The sequence below is a fragment of the Dendrobates tinctorius genome, unplaced genomic scaffold (genome assembly GCF_039654945.1).
Source record: "Dendrobates tinctorius isolate UK_male_01 unplaced genomic scaffold, ASM3965494v1 ptg000254l, whole genome shotgun sequence".
Lineage (NCBI taxonomy): Eukaryota > Metazoa > Chordata > Amphibia > Anura > Dendrobatidae > Dendrobates > Dendrobates tinctorius.
Window position 1 is genome coordinate 5055939 of NW_027361921.1, and position 14760 is coordinate 5070698.

The following is a 14760-nucleotide window of genomic DNA, read 5'->3' on the forward strand; positions in this document are numbered from 1 at the left end:
TTTAATTTGTAAAGGTTGATGCCATCCTATATTCTGTAAAGAAAATTATATCCTCTAATTCCTTTTAAAGTGTTTCAACAGCAGAGAATTTTTTTTCTCAATTGCACTATATTAGGGCTGTGGGAAATTAATATTTGATGACAAACAAGAGTAAAAGTCCTCTTTTTGGGGTAAAAACCCACAAAATGAGATGAAGAATAGAAAGCACTGCTGACATTCAAAATCAAGATTTTCCATTTACTAAATAGGCTCTTTGACCAACTAAGCCAAAGGACAAACAGGTGTGATACATTAGAAAGCCTGCTTAGAGAGTTAAACAGCCCTAAAATGAGATAAAGAAGGAAGAGGACTGCTGGCATTCAAATTCAAAATTTTCTGTTTACTAAACAGGCTCTTTGACCAACTAAGACAAAGGACAAACAGGTGTGATACATTAGAATGCCTGCTTAGAGAGTTAAGAAGCCCCAAACTGACATAAAGAAAGAATAGCACTGCTGGCATTCAAATTCAAGATTTTCTGTTTACTAAACAGGCTCTTTGACCAACTAAGACAAAGTACAAACAGGTGTGATACATTAGAAAGCCTGCATAGAGAGTTAAGAAGCCCCAAACTGACATAAAGAAAGAATAGCACTGCTGGCATTCAAATTCAAGATTTTCTGTTTACTAAACAGGCTCTTTGACCAACTAAGCCTAAGGACATAAAGGTGAGAGACATTGGATAAACGGATTAGAGATGCATAGAAAGGAGGCATTTCAAAACAAAAGCAACTGGTTTTACATTGTCATGCTTGAAGCCATCTTTCTTCCTTTAAATCTCATAGATAGAAGAGATTTTTAATCTCACAATTGCACTATCAGTCGCTAGTGAAACACCTATTTTTAAGATAGGAAGCTTCTTTGTGAGGAGATGAAAACAAGGCACTGCTGAGATTCAAACTCAGGATCTCCTGTTTACTAGACAGGCGTTTTAACCAACTAAGCCACAGCACCTGAAGATGGCATGCATTTGAAATCCAAGGAAAATTGAAGCACCAATCGAACATTCAACTGGTTAGCGCAGCAAAACAATATTGAGCTTGAGTTCCATTCCACGTAGAGCAGAAACATGGAATAAGATTTCAATCTCAGTCATAACACTTAAGAAGCCAAATAAATTTTGAAGAGCATTCATTTAAAAGACTGACAAATTTACAGAAGCTGTATCGAGGACAAAGGCTTTGAAGTTTTGCAATTGAATGAGCCATCTTTTAGCACAGCTGAAATTTGGGACTTGTTTTGCTTCCAAGTTATGACACAGAATAGACAGATTGAAGAAATGCCATGGCAAAACCAAAAGGAGGAAAAATTATGACTAATTGATATTAAAAACCTAAGCACTCGTTCATTTCTGATAGAGTTTTCCCCAAGCTAACTTCAAACAACAGGCACTGTAGTTGACGAGATAAGGCAACTCTGACAAAAGCCAACATACAATCTTCAGTGAAAAAACACTGACTGGTAAAAACCCTCTCAACATCTTCCCACCTAAACGCACAGGTGCTATGAAGACAAGGTGGCCGAGTGGTTAAGGAGATGGACTGCTAATCCATTGTGCTCTGCATGCATGGGTTCGAATCCCATCCTCGTCGGATTAATCTGTTTCTTCTTTCGTGTTGAATGGTTTGGTTTTCATTTTTAACCCAAGCGGTGGACACTTCAAGCATGAAAGATTACAATACTCCTGTACTGCTATCAAACTTTGCAGAGTCAGATCTGTAAATCTACTGGTTTTAATTTGTAAAGCTTAATGCCATCCTATATTCTGTAAAGAAAATTATATCGTCTAATTCTTTTTAAAGTGTTTCAACAGCAGAGAATTTTTTTTCTCAATTGCACTATATTAGGGCTGTGGGAAATTAATATTTGATGACAAACAAGAGTAAAAGTCCTCTTTTTGGGGTAAAAACCCACAAAATGAGATGAAGAATAGAAAGCACTGCTGACATTCAAAATCAAGATTTTCCATTTACTAAATAGGCTCTTTGACCAACTAAGCCAAAGGACAAACAGGTGCGAAACATTAAAAAGCCTGCTTAGAGAGTTAAACAGCCCTAAACTGAGATAAAGAAGGAAAAGGACTGCTGGCATTCAAATTCAAGATTTTCCATTTACTAAATAGGCTCTTTGACCAACTAAGACAAAGGACAATCAGGTGTGATACATTAGAAAGCCTGCTTAGAGAGTTAAACAGCCCTAAACTGAGATAAAGAAGGAAGAGGACTGCTGGCATTCAAATTCAAGATTTTCTGTTTACTAAACAGGCTCTTTGACCAACTAAGACAAACAGGTGTGATACATTAGAAAGCCTGCTTAGAGAGTTAAGAAGCCCCAAACTGACATAAAGAAAGAATAGCACTGCTGGCATTCAAATTCAAGATTTTCTGTTTACTAAACAGGCTCTTTGACCAACTAAGACAAAGGACAAACAGGTGTGATACATTAGAAAGCCTGCTTAGAGAGTTAAGAAGCCCCAAACTGACATAAAGAAAGAATAGCACTGCTGGCATTCAAATTCAAGATTTTCTGTTTACTAAACAGGCTCTTTGACCAACTAAGACAAAGGACAAACAGGTGTGATACATTAGAAAGCCTGCTTAGAGAGTTAAGAAGCCCCAAACTGACATAAAGAAAGAATAGAACTGCTGGCATTCAAATTCAAGATTTTCTGTTTACTAAACAGGCTCTTTGACCAACTAAGCCAAAGGACATAAAGGTGAGATACATTGGATGAACGGATTAGAGATGCAGAGAAAGGAGGCATTTCAAAACTAAATAAACTGGTTTTACATTGTCATGCTTGACGCCATCTTTCTTCCGTTATATAACTTAGATAGAAGAGATTTTTAATCTCACAATTGCACTATCAGTCGCAAGTGAAACACCTATTTTTAAGATAGGAAGCTTCTTTGTGAGGAGATGAAAACAAAGCACTGCTGAGATTCGAACTCAGGATCTCCTGTTTACTAGACAGGCACTTTAACCAACTAAGCCACAGCACCAGAAGATGGCATGCATTTGAAATCCAAGGAAGATTGAAGCACCAATCGAACATTCAACTGGTTAGCGCAGCAAAACAATATTGAGCTTGAGTTCCATTCCACGTAGAGCAGAAACATGGAATAAGATTTCAATCTCAGTCATAACACTTAAGAAGCCAAGTAAATTTTGAAGAGCATTCATTTAAAAGACTGACAAATTTACAGAAGCTGTATCGAGGACAAAGGCTTTGAAGTTTTGCAATTGAATGAGCCATCTTTTAGCACAGCTGAAATTTGGGACTTGTTTTGCTTCCAAGTTATGACACAGAATAGACAGACTGAAGAAATGCCATGGCAAAACCAAAAGGAGGAAAAATTATGACTAATTGATATTAAAAACCTCAGCACTGGTTCATTTCTGATAGAGTTTTCCCCAAGCTAACTTCAAACAACAGGCACTGTAGTTGACGAGATAAGGCAACTCTGACAAAAGCCAACATACAATCTTCAGTGAAAAAACACTGACTGGTAAAAACCCTCTCAACATCTTCCCACCTAAACGCACAGGTGCTATGTAGACGAGGTGGCCGAGTGGTTAAGGCGATGGACTGCTAATCCATTGTGCTCTGAATGCATGGGTTCGAATCCCATCCTCTTCGTATTAATCTGCTTCTTCTTTCGTGTTGAATGGTTTGGTTTTCATTTTTAACCCAAGCGGTGGACACTTCAAGCATGAAAGTTTACAATACTCCTGTGCTGCTATCAAACTTTGCAGAGTCAGATCTGTAAATCCACTGGTTTTAATTTGTAAAGGTTGATGCCATCCTATATTCTGTAAAGAAAATTATATCCTCTAATTCCTTTTAAAGTGTTTCAACAGCAGAGAATTTTTTTTCTCAATTGCACTATATTAGGGCTGTGGGAAATTAATATTTGATGACAAACAAGAGTAAAAGTCCTCTTTTTGGGGTAAAAACCCACAAAATGAGATGAAGAATAGAAAGCACTGCTGACATTCAAAATCAAGATTTTCCATTTACTAAATAGGCTCTTTGACCAACTAAGCCAAAGGACAAACAGGTGTGATACATTAGAAAGCCTGCTTAGAGAGTTAAACAGCCCTAAAATGAGATAAAGAAGGAAGAGGACTGCTGGCATTCAAATTCAAAATTTTCTGTTTACTAAACAGGCTCTTTGACCAACTAAGACAAAGGACAAACAGGTGTGATACATTAGAATGCCTGCTTAGAGAGTTAAGAAGCCCCAAACTGACATAAAGAAAGAATAGCACTGCTGGCATTCAAATTCAAGATTTTCTGTTTACTAAACAGGCTCTTTGACCAACTAAGACAAAGTACAAACAGGTGTGATACATTAGAAAGCCTGCATAGAGAGTTAAGAAGCCCCAAACTGACATAAAGAAAGAATAGCACTGCTGGCATTCAAATTCAAGATTTTCTGTTTACTAAACAGGCTCTTTGACCAACTAAGCCTAAGGACATAAAGGTGAGAGACATTGGATAAACGGATTAGAGATGCATAGAAAGGAGGCATTTCAAAACAAAAGCAACTGGTTTTACATTGTCATGCTTGAAGCCATCTTTCTTCCTTTAAATCTCATAGATAGAAGAGATCTTTAATCTCACAATTGCACTATCAGTCGCTAGTGAAACACCTATTTTTAAGATAGGAAGCTTCTTTGTGAGGAGATGAAAACAAGGCACTGCTGAGATTCAAACTCAGGATCTCCTGTTTACTAGACAGGCGTTTTAACCAACTAAGCCACAGCACCTGAAGATGGCATGCATTTGAAATCCAAGGAAAATTGAAGCACCAATCGAACATTCAACTGGTTAGCGCAGCAAAACAATATTGAGCTTGAGTTCCATTCCACGTAGAGCAGAAACATGGAATAAGATTTCAATCTCAGTCATAACACTTAAGAAGCCAAATAAATTTTGAAGAGCATTCATTTAAAAGACTGACAAATTTACAGAAGCTGTATCGAGGACAAAGGCTTTGAAGTTTTGCAATTGAATGAGCCATCTTTTAGCACAGCTGAAATTTGGGACTTGTTTTGCTTCCAAGTTATGACACAGAATAGACAGATTGAAGAAATGCCATGGCAAAACCAAAAGGAGGAAAAATTATGACTAATTGATATTAAAAACCTAAGCACTCGTTCATTTCTGATAGAGTTTTCCCCAAGCTAACTTCAAACAACAGGCACTGTAGTTGACGAGATAAGGCAACTCTGACAAAAGCCAACATACAATCTTCAGTGAAAAAACACTGACTGGTAAAAACCCTCTCAACATCTTCCCACCTAAACGCACAGGTGCTATGAAGACAAGGTGGCCGAGTGGTTAAGGAGATGGACTGCTAATCCATTGTGCTCTGCATGCATGGGTTCGAATCCCATCCTCGTCGGATTAATCTGTTTCTTCTTTCGTGTTGAATGGTTTGGTTTTCATTTTTAACCCAAGCGGTGGACACTTCAAGCATGAAAGATTACAATACTCCTGTACTGCTATCAAACTTTGCAGAGTCAGATCTGTAAATCTACTGGTTTTAATTTGTAAAGCTTAATGCCATCCTATATTCTGTAAAGAAAATTATATCGTCTAATTCTTTTTAAAGTGTTTCAACAGCAGAGAATTTTTTTTCTCAATTGCACTATATTAGGGCTGTGGGAAATTAATATTTGATGACAAACAAGAGTAAAAGTCCTCTTTTTGGGGTAAAAACCCACAAAATGAGATGAAGAATAGAAAGCACTGCTGACATTCAAAATCAAGATTTTCCATTTACTAAATAGGCTCTTTGACCAACTAAGCCAAAGGACAAACAGGTGCGAAACATTAAAAAGCCTGCTTAGAGAGTTAAACAGCCCTAAACTGAGATAAAGAAGGAAAAGGACTGCTGGCATTCAAATTCAAGATTTTCCATTTACTAAATAGGCTCTTTGACCAACTAAGACAAAGGACAATCAGGTGTGATACATTAGAAAGCCTGCTTAGAGAGTTAAACAGCCCTAAACTGAGATAAAGAAGGAAGAGGACTGCTGGCATTCAAATTCAAGATTTTCTGTTTACTAAACAGGCTCTTTGACCAACTAAGACAAACAGGTGTGATACATTAGAAAGCCTGCTTAGAGAGTTAAGAAGCCCCAAACTGACATAAAGAAAGAATAGCACTGCTGGCATTCAAATTCAAGATTTTCTGTTTACTAAACAGGCTCTTTGACCAACTAAGACAAAGGACAAACAGGTGTGATACATTAGAAAGCCTGCTTAGAGAGTTAAGAAGCCCCAAACTGACATAAAGAAAGAATAGCACTGCTGGCATTCAAATTCAAGATTTTCTGTTTACTAAACAGGCTCTTTGACCAACTAAGACAAAGGACAAACAGGTGTGATACATTAGAAAGCCTGCTTAGAGAGTTAAGAAGCCCCAAACTGACATAAAGAAAGAATAGCACTGCTGGCATTCAAATTCAAGATTTTCTGTTTACTAAACAGGCTCTTTGACCAACTAAGCCAAAGGACATAAAGGTGAGATACATTGGATGAACGGATTAGAGATGCAGAGAAAGGAGGCATTTCAAAACTAAATAAACTGGTTTTACATTGTCATGCTTGACGCCATCTTTCTTCCGTTATATAACTTAGATAGAAGAGATTTTTAATCTCACAATTGCACTATCAGTCGCAAGTGAAACACCTATTTTTAAGATAGGAAGCTTCTTTGTGAGGAGATGAAAACAAAGCACTGCTGAGATTCGAACTCAGGATCTCCTGTTTACTAGACAGGCGCTTTAACCAACTAAGCCACAGCACCAGAAGATGGCATGCATTTGAAATCCAAGGAAGATTGAAGAACCAATCGAACATTCAACTGGTTAGCGCAGCAAAACAATATTGAGCTTGAGTTCCATTCCACGTAGAGCAGAAACATGGAATAAGATTTCAATCTCAGTCATAACACTTAAGAAGCCAAGTAAATTTTGAAGAGCATTCATTTAAAAGACTGACAAATTTACAGAAGCTGTATCGAGGATAAAGGCTTTGAAGTTTTGCAATTGAATGAGCCATCTTTTAGCACAGCTGAAATTTGGGACTTGTTTTGCTTCCAAGTTATGACACAGAATAGACAGATTGAAGAAATGCCATGGCAAAACCAAAAGGAGGAAAAATTATGACTAATTGATATTAAAAACCTCAGCACTGGTTCATTTCTGATAGAGTTTTCCCCAAGCTAACTTCAAACAACAGGCACTGTAGTTGACGAGATAAGGCAACTCTGACAAAAGCCAACATACAATCTTCAGTGAAAAAACACTGACTGGTAAAAACCCTCTCAACATCTTCCCACCTAAACGCACGGGCACTATGTAGACGAGGTGGCCGAGTGGATAAGGCGATGGACTGCTAAACCATTGTGCTCTGCATGCATGGGTTCGAATCCCAACCTCGTCGGATTAATCTGCTTCTTCTTTCGTGTTGAATGTTTTGGTTTTCATTTTTAACCCAAGCCGTGGACACTTCAAGCATGAAAGTTTACAATACTTCTGTGCTGCTATCAAACTTTGCAGAGTCAGATCTGTAAATCCACTGGTTTTAATTTGTAAAGCTTGATGCCATCCTATATTCTGTAAAGAAAATTATATCCTCTAATTCCTTTTAAAGTGTTTCAACAGCAGAGAATTTTATTTCTCAATTGCACTATATTAGGGCTGTGGGAAATTAATATTTGATGACAAACAAGAGTAAAAGTCCTCTTTTTGGGGTAAAAACCCACAAAATGAGATGAAGAATAGAAAGCACTGCTGACATTCAAAATCAAGATTTTCCATTTACTAAATAGGCTCTTTGACCAACTAAGACAAAGGACAAACAGGTGTGATACATTAGAAAGCCTGCTTAGAGAGTTAAACAGCCCTAAACTGAGATAAAGAAGGAAGAGGACTGCTGGCATTCAAATTCAAGATTTTCTGTTTACTAAATAGGCTCTTTGACCAACTAAGACAAAGGACAAACAGGTGTGATACATTAGAAAGCCTGCTTAGAGAGTTAAACAGCCCTAAACTGAGATAAAGAAGGAAGAGGACTGCTGGCATTCAAATTCAAGATTTTCTGTTTACTAAACAGGCTCTTTGACCAACTAAGACAAAGGACAAACAGGTGTGATACATTAGAAAGCCTGCTTAGAGAGTTAAGAAGCCCCTAACTGACATAAAGAAAGAATAGCACTGCTGGCATTCAAATTCAAGATTTTCTGTTTACTAAACAGGCTCTTTGACCAACTAAGACAAAGGACAAACAGGTGTGATACATTAGAAAGCCTGCTTAGAGAGTTAAGAAGCCCCAAACTGACATAAAGAAAGAATAGCACTGCTGGCATTCAAATTCAAGATTTTCTGTTTACTAAACAGGCTCTTTGACCAACTAAGACAAAGGACAAACAGGTGTGATACATTAGAAAGCCTGCTTAGAGAGTTAAGAAGCCCCAAACTGACATAAAGAAAGAATAGCACTGCTGGCATTCAAATTCAAGATTTTCTGTTTACTAAACAGGCTCTTTGACCAACTAAGCCAAAGGACATAAAGGTGAGATACATTGGATGAACGGATTAGACATGCATAGAAAGGAGGCATTTCAAAACTAAATAAACTGGTTTTACATTGTCATGCTTGACGCCATCTTTCTTCCGTTATATAACTTAAATAGAAGAGATTTTTAATCTCACAATTGCACTATCAGTCGCAAGTGAAACACCTATTTTTAAGATAGGAAGCTTCTTTGTGAGGAGATGAAAACAAAGCACTGCTGAGATTCGAACTCAGGATCTCCTGTTTACTAGACAGGCGCTTTAACCAACTAAGCCACAGCACCAGAAGATGGCATGCGTTTGAAATCCAAGGAAGATTGAAGAACCAATCGAACATTCAACTGGTTAGCGCAGCAAAACAATATTGAGCTTGAGTTCCATTCCACGTAGAGCAGAAACATGGAATAAGATTTCAATCTCAGTCATAACACTTAAGAAGCCAAGTAAATTTTGAAGAGCATTCATTTAAAAGACTGACAAATTTACAGAAGCTGTATCGAGGATAAAGGCTTTGAAGTTTTGCAATTGAATGAGCCATCTTTTAGCACAGCTGAAATTTGGGACTTGTTTTGCTTCCAAGTTATGACACAGAATAGACAGATTGAAGAAATGCCATGGCAAAACCAAAAGGAGGAAAAATTATGACTAATTGATATTAAAAACCTCAGCACTGGTTCATTTCTGATAGAGTTTTCCCCAAGCTAACTTCAAACAACAGGCACTGTAGTTGACGAGATAAGGCAACTCTGACAAAAGCCAACATACAATCTTCAGTGAAAAAACACTGACTGGTAAAAACCCTCTCAACATCTTCCCACCTAAACGCACGGGCACTATGTAGACGAGGTGGCCGAGTGGATAAGGCGAAGGACTGCTAAACCATTGTGCTCTGCATGCATGGGTTCGAATCCCAACCTCGTCGGATTAAGCTGCTTCATCTTTCGTGTTGAATGTTTTGGTTTTCATTTTTAACCCAAGCCGTGGACACTTCAAGCATGAAAGTTTACAATACTTCTGTGCTGCTATCAAACTTTGCAGAGTCAGATCTGTAAATCCACTGGTTTTAATTTGTAAAGCTTGATGCCATCCTATATTCTGTAAAGAAAATTATATCCTCTAATTCCTTTTAAAGTGTTTCAACAGCAGAGAATTTTATTTCTCAATTGCACTATATTAGGGCTGTGGGAAATTAATATTTGATGACAAACAAGAGTAAAAGTCCTCTTTTTGGGGTAAAAACCCACAAAATGAGATGAAGAATAGAAAGCACTGCTGACATTCAAAATCAAGATTTTCCATTTACTAAATAGGCTCTTTGACCAACTAAGACAAAGGACAAACAGGTGTGATACATTAGAAAGCCTGCTTAGAGAGTTAAACAGCCCTAAACTGAGATAAAGAAGGAAGAGGACTGCTGGCATTCAAATTCAATATTTTCTGTTTACTAAACAGGCTCTTTGACCAACTAAGACAAAGGACAAACAGGTGTGATACATTAGAAAGCCTGCTTAGAGAGTTAAGAAGCCCCTAACTGACATAAAGAAAGAATAGCACTGCTGGCATTCAAATTCAAGATTTTCTGTTTACTAAACAGGCTCTTTGACCAACTAAGACAAAGGACAAACAGGTGTGATACATTAGAAAGCCTGCTTAGAGAGTTAAGAAGCCCCAAACTGACATAAAGAAAGAATAGCACTGCTGGCATTCAAATTCAAGATTTTCTGTTTACTAAACAGGCTCTTTGACCAACTAAGACAAAGGACAAACAGGTGTGATACATTAGAAAGCCTGCTTAGAGAGTTAAGAAGCCCCAAACTGACATAAAGAAAGAATAGCACTGCTGGCATTCAAATTCAAGATTTTCTGTTTACTAAACAGGCTCTTTGACCAACTAAGACAAAGGACAAACAGGTGTGATACATTAGAAAGCCTGCTTAGAGAGTTAAGAAGCCCCAAACTGACATAAAGAAAGAATAGCACTGCTGGCATTCAAATTCAAGATTTTCTGTTTACTAAACAGGCTATTTGACCAACTAAGACAAAGGACAAACAGGTGTGATACATTAGAAAGCCTGCTTAGAGAGTTAAGAAGCCCCAAACTGACATAAAGAAAGAATAGCACTGCTGGCATTCAAATTCAAGATTTTCTGTTTACTAAACAGGCTCTTTGACCAACTAAGCCAAAGGACATAAAGGTGAGATACATTGGATAAACGGATTAGAGATGCATAGAAAGGAGGCATTTCAAAACTAAATCAACTGGTTTTACATTGTCATGCTTGACGTCATCTTTCTTCCTTTATATCTCTTAGATAGAAGATATCAAAACAATATTGAGCTTGAGTTCCATTCCACGTAGAGCAGAAACATGGAATAAGATTTCAATCTCAGTCATAACACTTAAGAAGCCAAATAAATTTTGAAGAGCATTCATTTAAAAGACTGACAAATTTACAGAAGCTGTATCGAGGACAAAGGCTTTGAAGTTTTGCAATTGAATGAGCCATCTTTTAGCACAGCTGAAATTTGGGACTTGTTTTGCTTCCAAGTTATGACACAGAATAGACAGATTGAAGAAATGCCATGGCAAAACCAAAAGGAGGAAAAATTATGACTAATTGATATTAAAAACCTCAGCACTGGTTCATTTCTGATAGAGTTTTCCCCAAGCTAACTTCAAACAACAGGCACTGTAGTTGACGAGATAAGGCAACTCTGACAAAAGCCAACATACAATCTTCAGTGAAAAAACACTGACTGGTAAAAACCCTCTCAACATCTTCCCACCTAAACGCACAGGTGCTATGTAGACGAGGTGGACGAGTGGTTAAGGCGATGGACTGCTAATCCATTGTGCTCTGCATGCATAGGTTTGGTTTTCATTTTTAACCCAAGCGGTGGACACTTCAAGCATGAAAGTTTACAATACTCCTGTGCTGCTATCAAACTTTGCAGAGTCAGATCTGTAAATCTACTGGTTTTAATTTGTAAAGCTTAATGCCATCCTATATTCTGTAAAGAAAATTATATCCTCTAATTCTTTTTAAAGTGTTTCAACAGCAGAGAATTTTTTTTCTCAATTGCACTATATTAGGGCTGTGGGAAATTAATATTTGATGACAAACAAGAGTAAAAGTCCTCTTTTTGGGGTAAAAACCCACAAAATGAGATGAAGAATAGAAAGCACTGCTGACATTCAAAATCAAGATTTTCCATTTACTAAATAGGCTCTTTGACCAACTAAGCCAAAGGACAAACAGGTGCGAAACATTAAAAAGCCTGCTTAGAGAGTTAAACAGCCCTAAACTGAGATAAAGAAGGAAAAGGACTGCTGGCATTCAAATTCAAGATTTTCCATTTACTAAATAGGCTCTTTGACCAACTAAGACAAAGGACAAACAGGTGTGATACATTAGAAAGCCTGCTTAGAGAGTTAAACAGCCCTAAACTGAGATAAAGAAGGAAAAGGACTGCTGGCATTCAAATTCAAGATTTTCCATTTACTAAATAGGCTCTTTGACCAACTAAGACAAAGGACAATCAGGTGTGATACATTAGAAAGCCTGCTTAGAGAGTTAAACAGCCCTAAACTGAGATAAAGAAGGAAGAGGACTGCTGGCATTCAAATTCAAGATTTTCTGTTTACTAAACAGGCTCTTTGACCAACTAAGACAAACAGGTGTGATACATTAGAAAGCCTGCTTAGAGAGTTAAGAAGCCCCAAACTGACATAAAGAAAGAATAGCACTGCTGGCATTCAAATTCAAGATTTTCTGTTTACTAAACAGGCTCTTTGACCAACTAAGCCAAAGGACATAAAGGTGAGATACATTGGATAAACGGATTAGAGATGCATAGATAGGAGGCATTTCAAAACTAAATCAACCGGTTTTACATTATCATGCTTGACGCCTTTCTTCCTTTATATCTCTTAGATAGAAGAGATTTTTAATCTCACAATTGCACTATCAGTCACAAGTGAAACACCTATTTTTAAGATAGGAAGCATCTTTGTGAGGAGATGAAAACAAGGCACTGCTGAGATTCGAACTCAGGATCTCCTGTTTACTAGACAGGCGCTTTAACCAACTAAGCCACAGCACCAGAAGATGGCATGCATTTGAAATCCAAGGAAGATTGAAGCACCAATCGAACATTCAACTGGTTAGCGCAGCAAAACAATATTGAGCTTGAGTTCCATTCCACGTAGAGCAGAAACATGGAATAAGATTTCAATCTCAGTCATAACACTTAAGAAGCCAAATAAATTTTGAAGAGCATTCATTTAAAAGACTGACAAATTTACAGAAGCTGTATCGAGGACAAAGGCTTTGAAGTTTTGCAATTGAATGAGCCATCTTTTAGCACAGCTGAAATTTGGGACTTGTTTTGCTTCCAAGTTATGACACAGAATAGACAGATTGAAGAAATGCCATGGCAAAACCAAAAGGAGGAAAAATTATGACTAATTGATATTAAAAACCTCAGCACTGGTTCATTTCTGATAGAGTTTTCCCCAAGCTAACTTCAAACAACAGGCACTGTAGTTGACGAGATAAGGCAACTCTGACAAAAGCCAACATACAATCTTCAGTGAAAAAACACTGACTGGTAAAAACCCTCTCAACATCTTCCCACCTAAACGCACAGGTGCTATGTAGACGAGGTGGCAGAGTGGTTAAGGCGATGGACTGCTAATCCATTGTGCTCTGCATGCATGGGTTCGAATCCCATCCTCGTCGGATTAAGCTGCTTCTTCTTTCGTGTTGAATGGTTTGGTTTTCATTTTTAACCCAAGCGGTGGACACTTCAAGCATGAAAGTTTACAATACTCCTGTGCTGCTATCAAACTTTGCAGAGTCAGATCTGTAAATCTACTGGTTTTAATTTGTAAAGCTTAATGCCATCCTATATTCTGTAAAGAAAATTATATCCTCTAATTCTTTTTAAAGTGTTTCAACAGCAGAGAATTTTTTTTCTCAATTGCACTATATTAGGGCTGTGGGAAATTAATATTTGATGACAAACAAGAGTAAAAGTCCTCTTTTTGGGGTAAAAACCCACAAAATGAGATGAAGAATAGAAAGCACTGCTGACATTCAAAATCAAGATTTTCCATTTACTAAATAGGCTCTTTGACCAACTAAGCCAAAGGACAAACAGGTGCGAAACATTAAAAAGCCTGCTTAGAGAGTTAAACAGCCCTAAACTGAGATAAAGAAGGAAAAGGACTGCTGGCATTCAAATTCAAGATTTTCCATTTACTAAATAGGCTCTTTGACCAACTAAGACAAAGGACAAACAGGTGTGATACATTAGAAAGCCTGCTTAGAGAGTTAAACAGCCCTAAACTGAGATAAAGAAGGAAAAGGACTGCTGGCATTCAAATTCAAGATTTTCCATTTACTAAATAGGCTCTTTGACCAACTAAGACAAAGGACAATCAGGTGTGATACATTAGAAAGCCTGCTTAGAGAGTTAAACAGCCCTAAACTGAGATAAAGAAGGAAGAGGACTGCTGGCATTCAAATTCAAGATTTTCTGTTTACTAAACAGGCTCTTTGACCAACTAAGACAAACAGGTGTGATACATTAGAAAGCCTGCTTAGAGAGTTAAGAAGCCCCAAACTGACATAAAGAAAGAATAGCACTGCTGGCATTCAAATTCAAGATTTTCTGTTTACTAAACAGGCTCTTTGACCAACTAAGCCAAAGGACATAAAGGTGAGATACATTGGATAAACGGATTAGAGATGCATAGATAGGAGGCATTTCAAACCTAAATCAACCAGTTTTACATTATCATGCTTGACGCCTTTCTTCCTTTATATCTCTTAGATAGAAGAGATTTTTAATCTCACAATTGCACTATCAGTCACAAGTGAAACACCTATTTTTAAGATAGGAAGCATCTTTGTGAGGAGATGAAAACAAGGCACTGCTGAGATTCGAACTCAGGATCTCCTGTTTACTAGACAGGCGCTTTAACCAACTAAGCCACAGCACCAGAAGATGGCATGCATTTGAAATCCAAGGAAGATTGAAGCACCAATCGAACATTCAACTGGTTAGCGCAGCAAAACAATATTGAGCTTGAGTTCCATTCCACGTAGAGCAGAAACATGGAAT

The 14760-nt window shown here is 37.6% G+C and overlaps 3 non-coding genes across 3 annotated transcripts; 1 reads left to right on the top strand and 2 right to left on the bottom strand.

Moving 5' to 3' along the window:
- Positions 1-12661: 12661 nt before the first annotated feature.
- TRNAT-AGU (transfer RNA threonine (anticodon AGU)) lies at positions 12662-12735 on the bottom strand. Its single transcript has one exon. It is a non-coding gene; the product is annotated as a tRNA-Thr (tRNA).
- Positions 12736-13291: 556 nt separating this feature from the next.
- TRNAS-GCU (transfer RNA serine (anticodon GCU)) lies at positions 13292-13373 on the top strand. Its single transcript has one exon. It is a non-coding gene; the product is annotated as a tRNA-Ser (tRNA).
- A 1191-nt stretch (positions 13374-14564) lies between these two features.
- On the bottom strand, positions 14565-14638 carry TRNAT-AGU (transfer RNA threonine (anticodon AGU)). Its single transcript has one exon. It is a non-coding gene; the product is annotated as a tRNA-Thr (tRNA).
- Between the last annotated feature and the right edge of the window lie 122 nt (positions 14639-14760).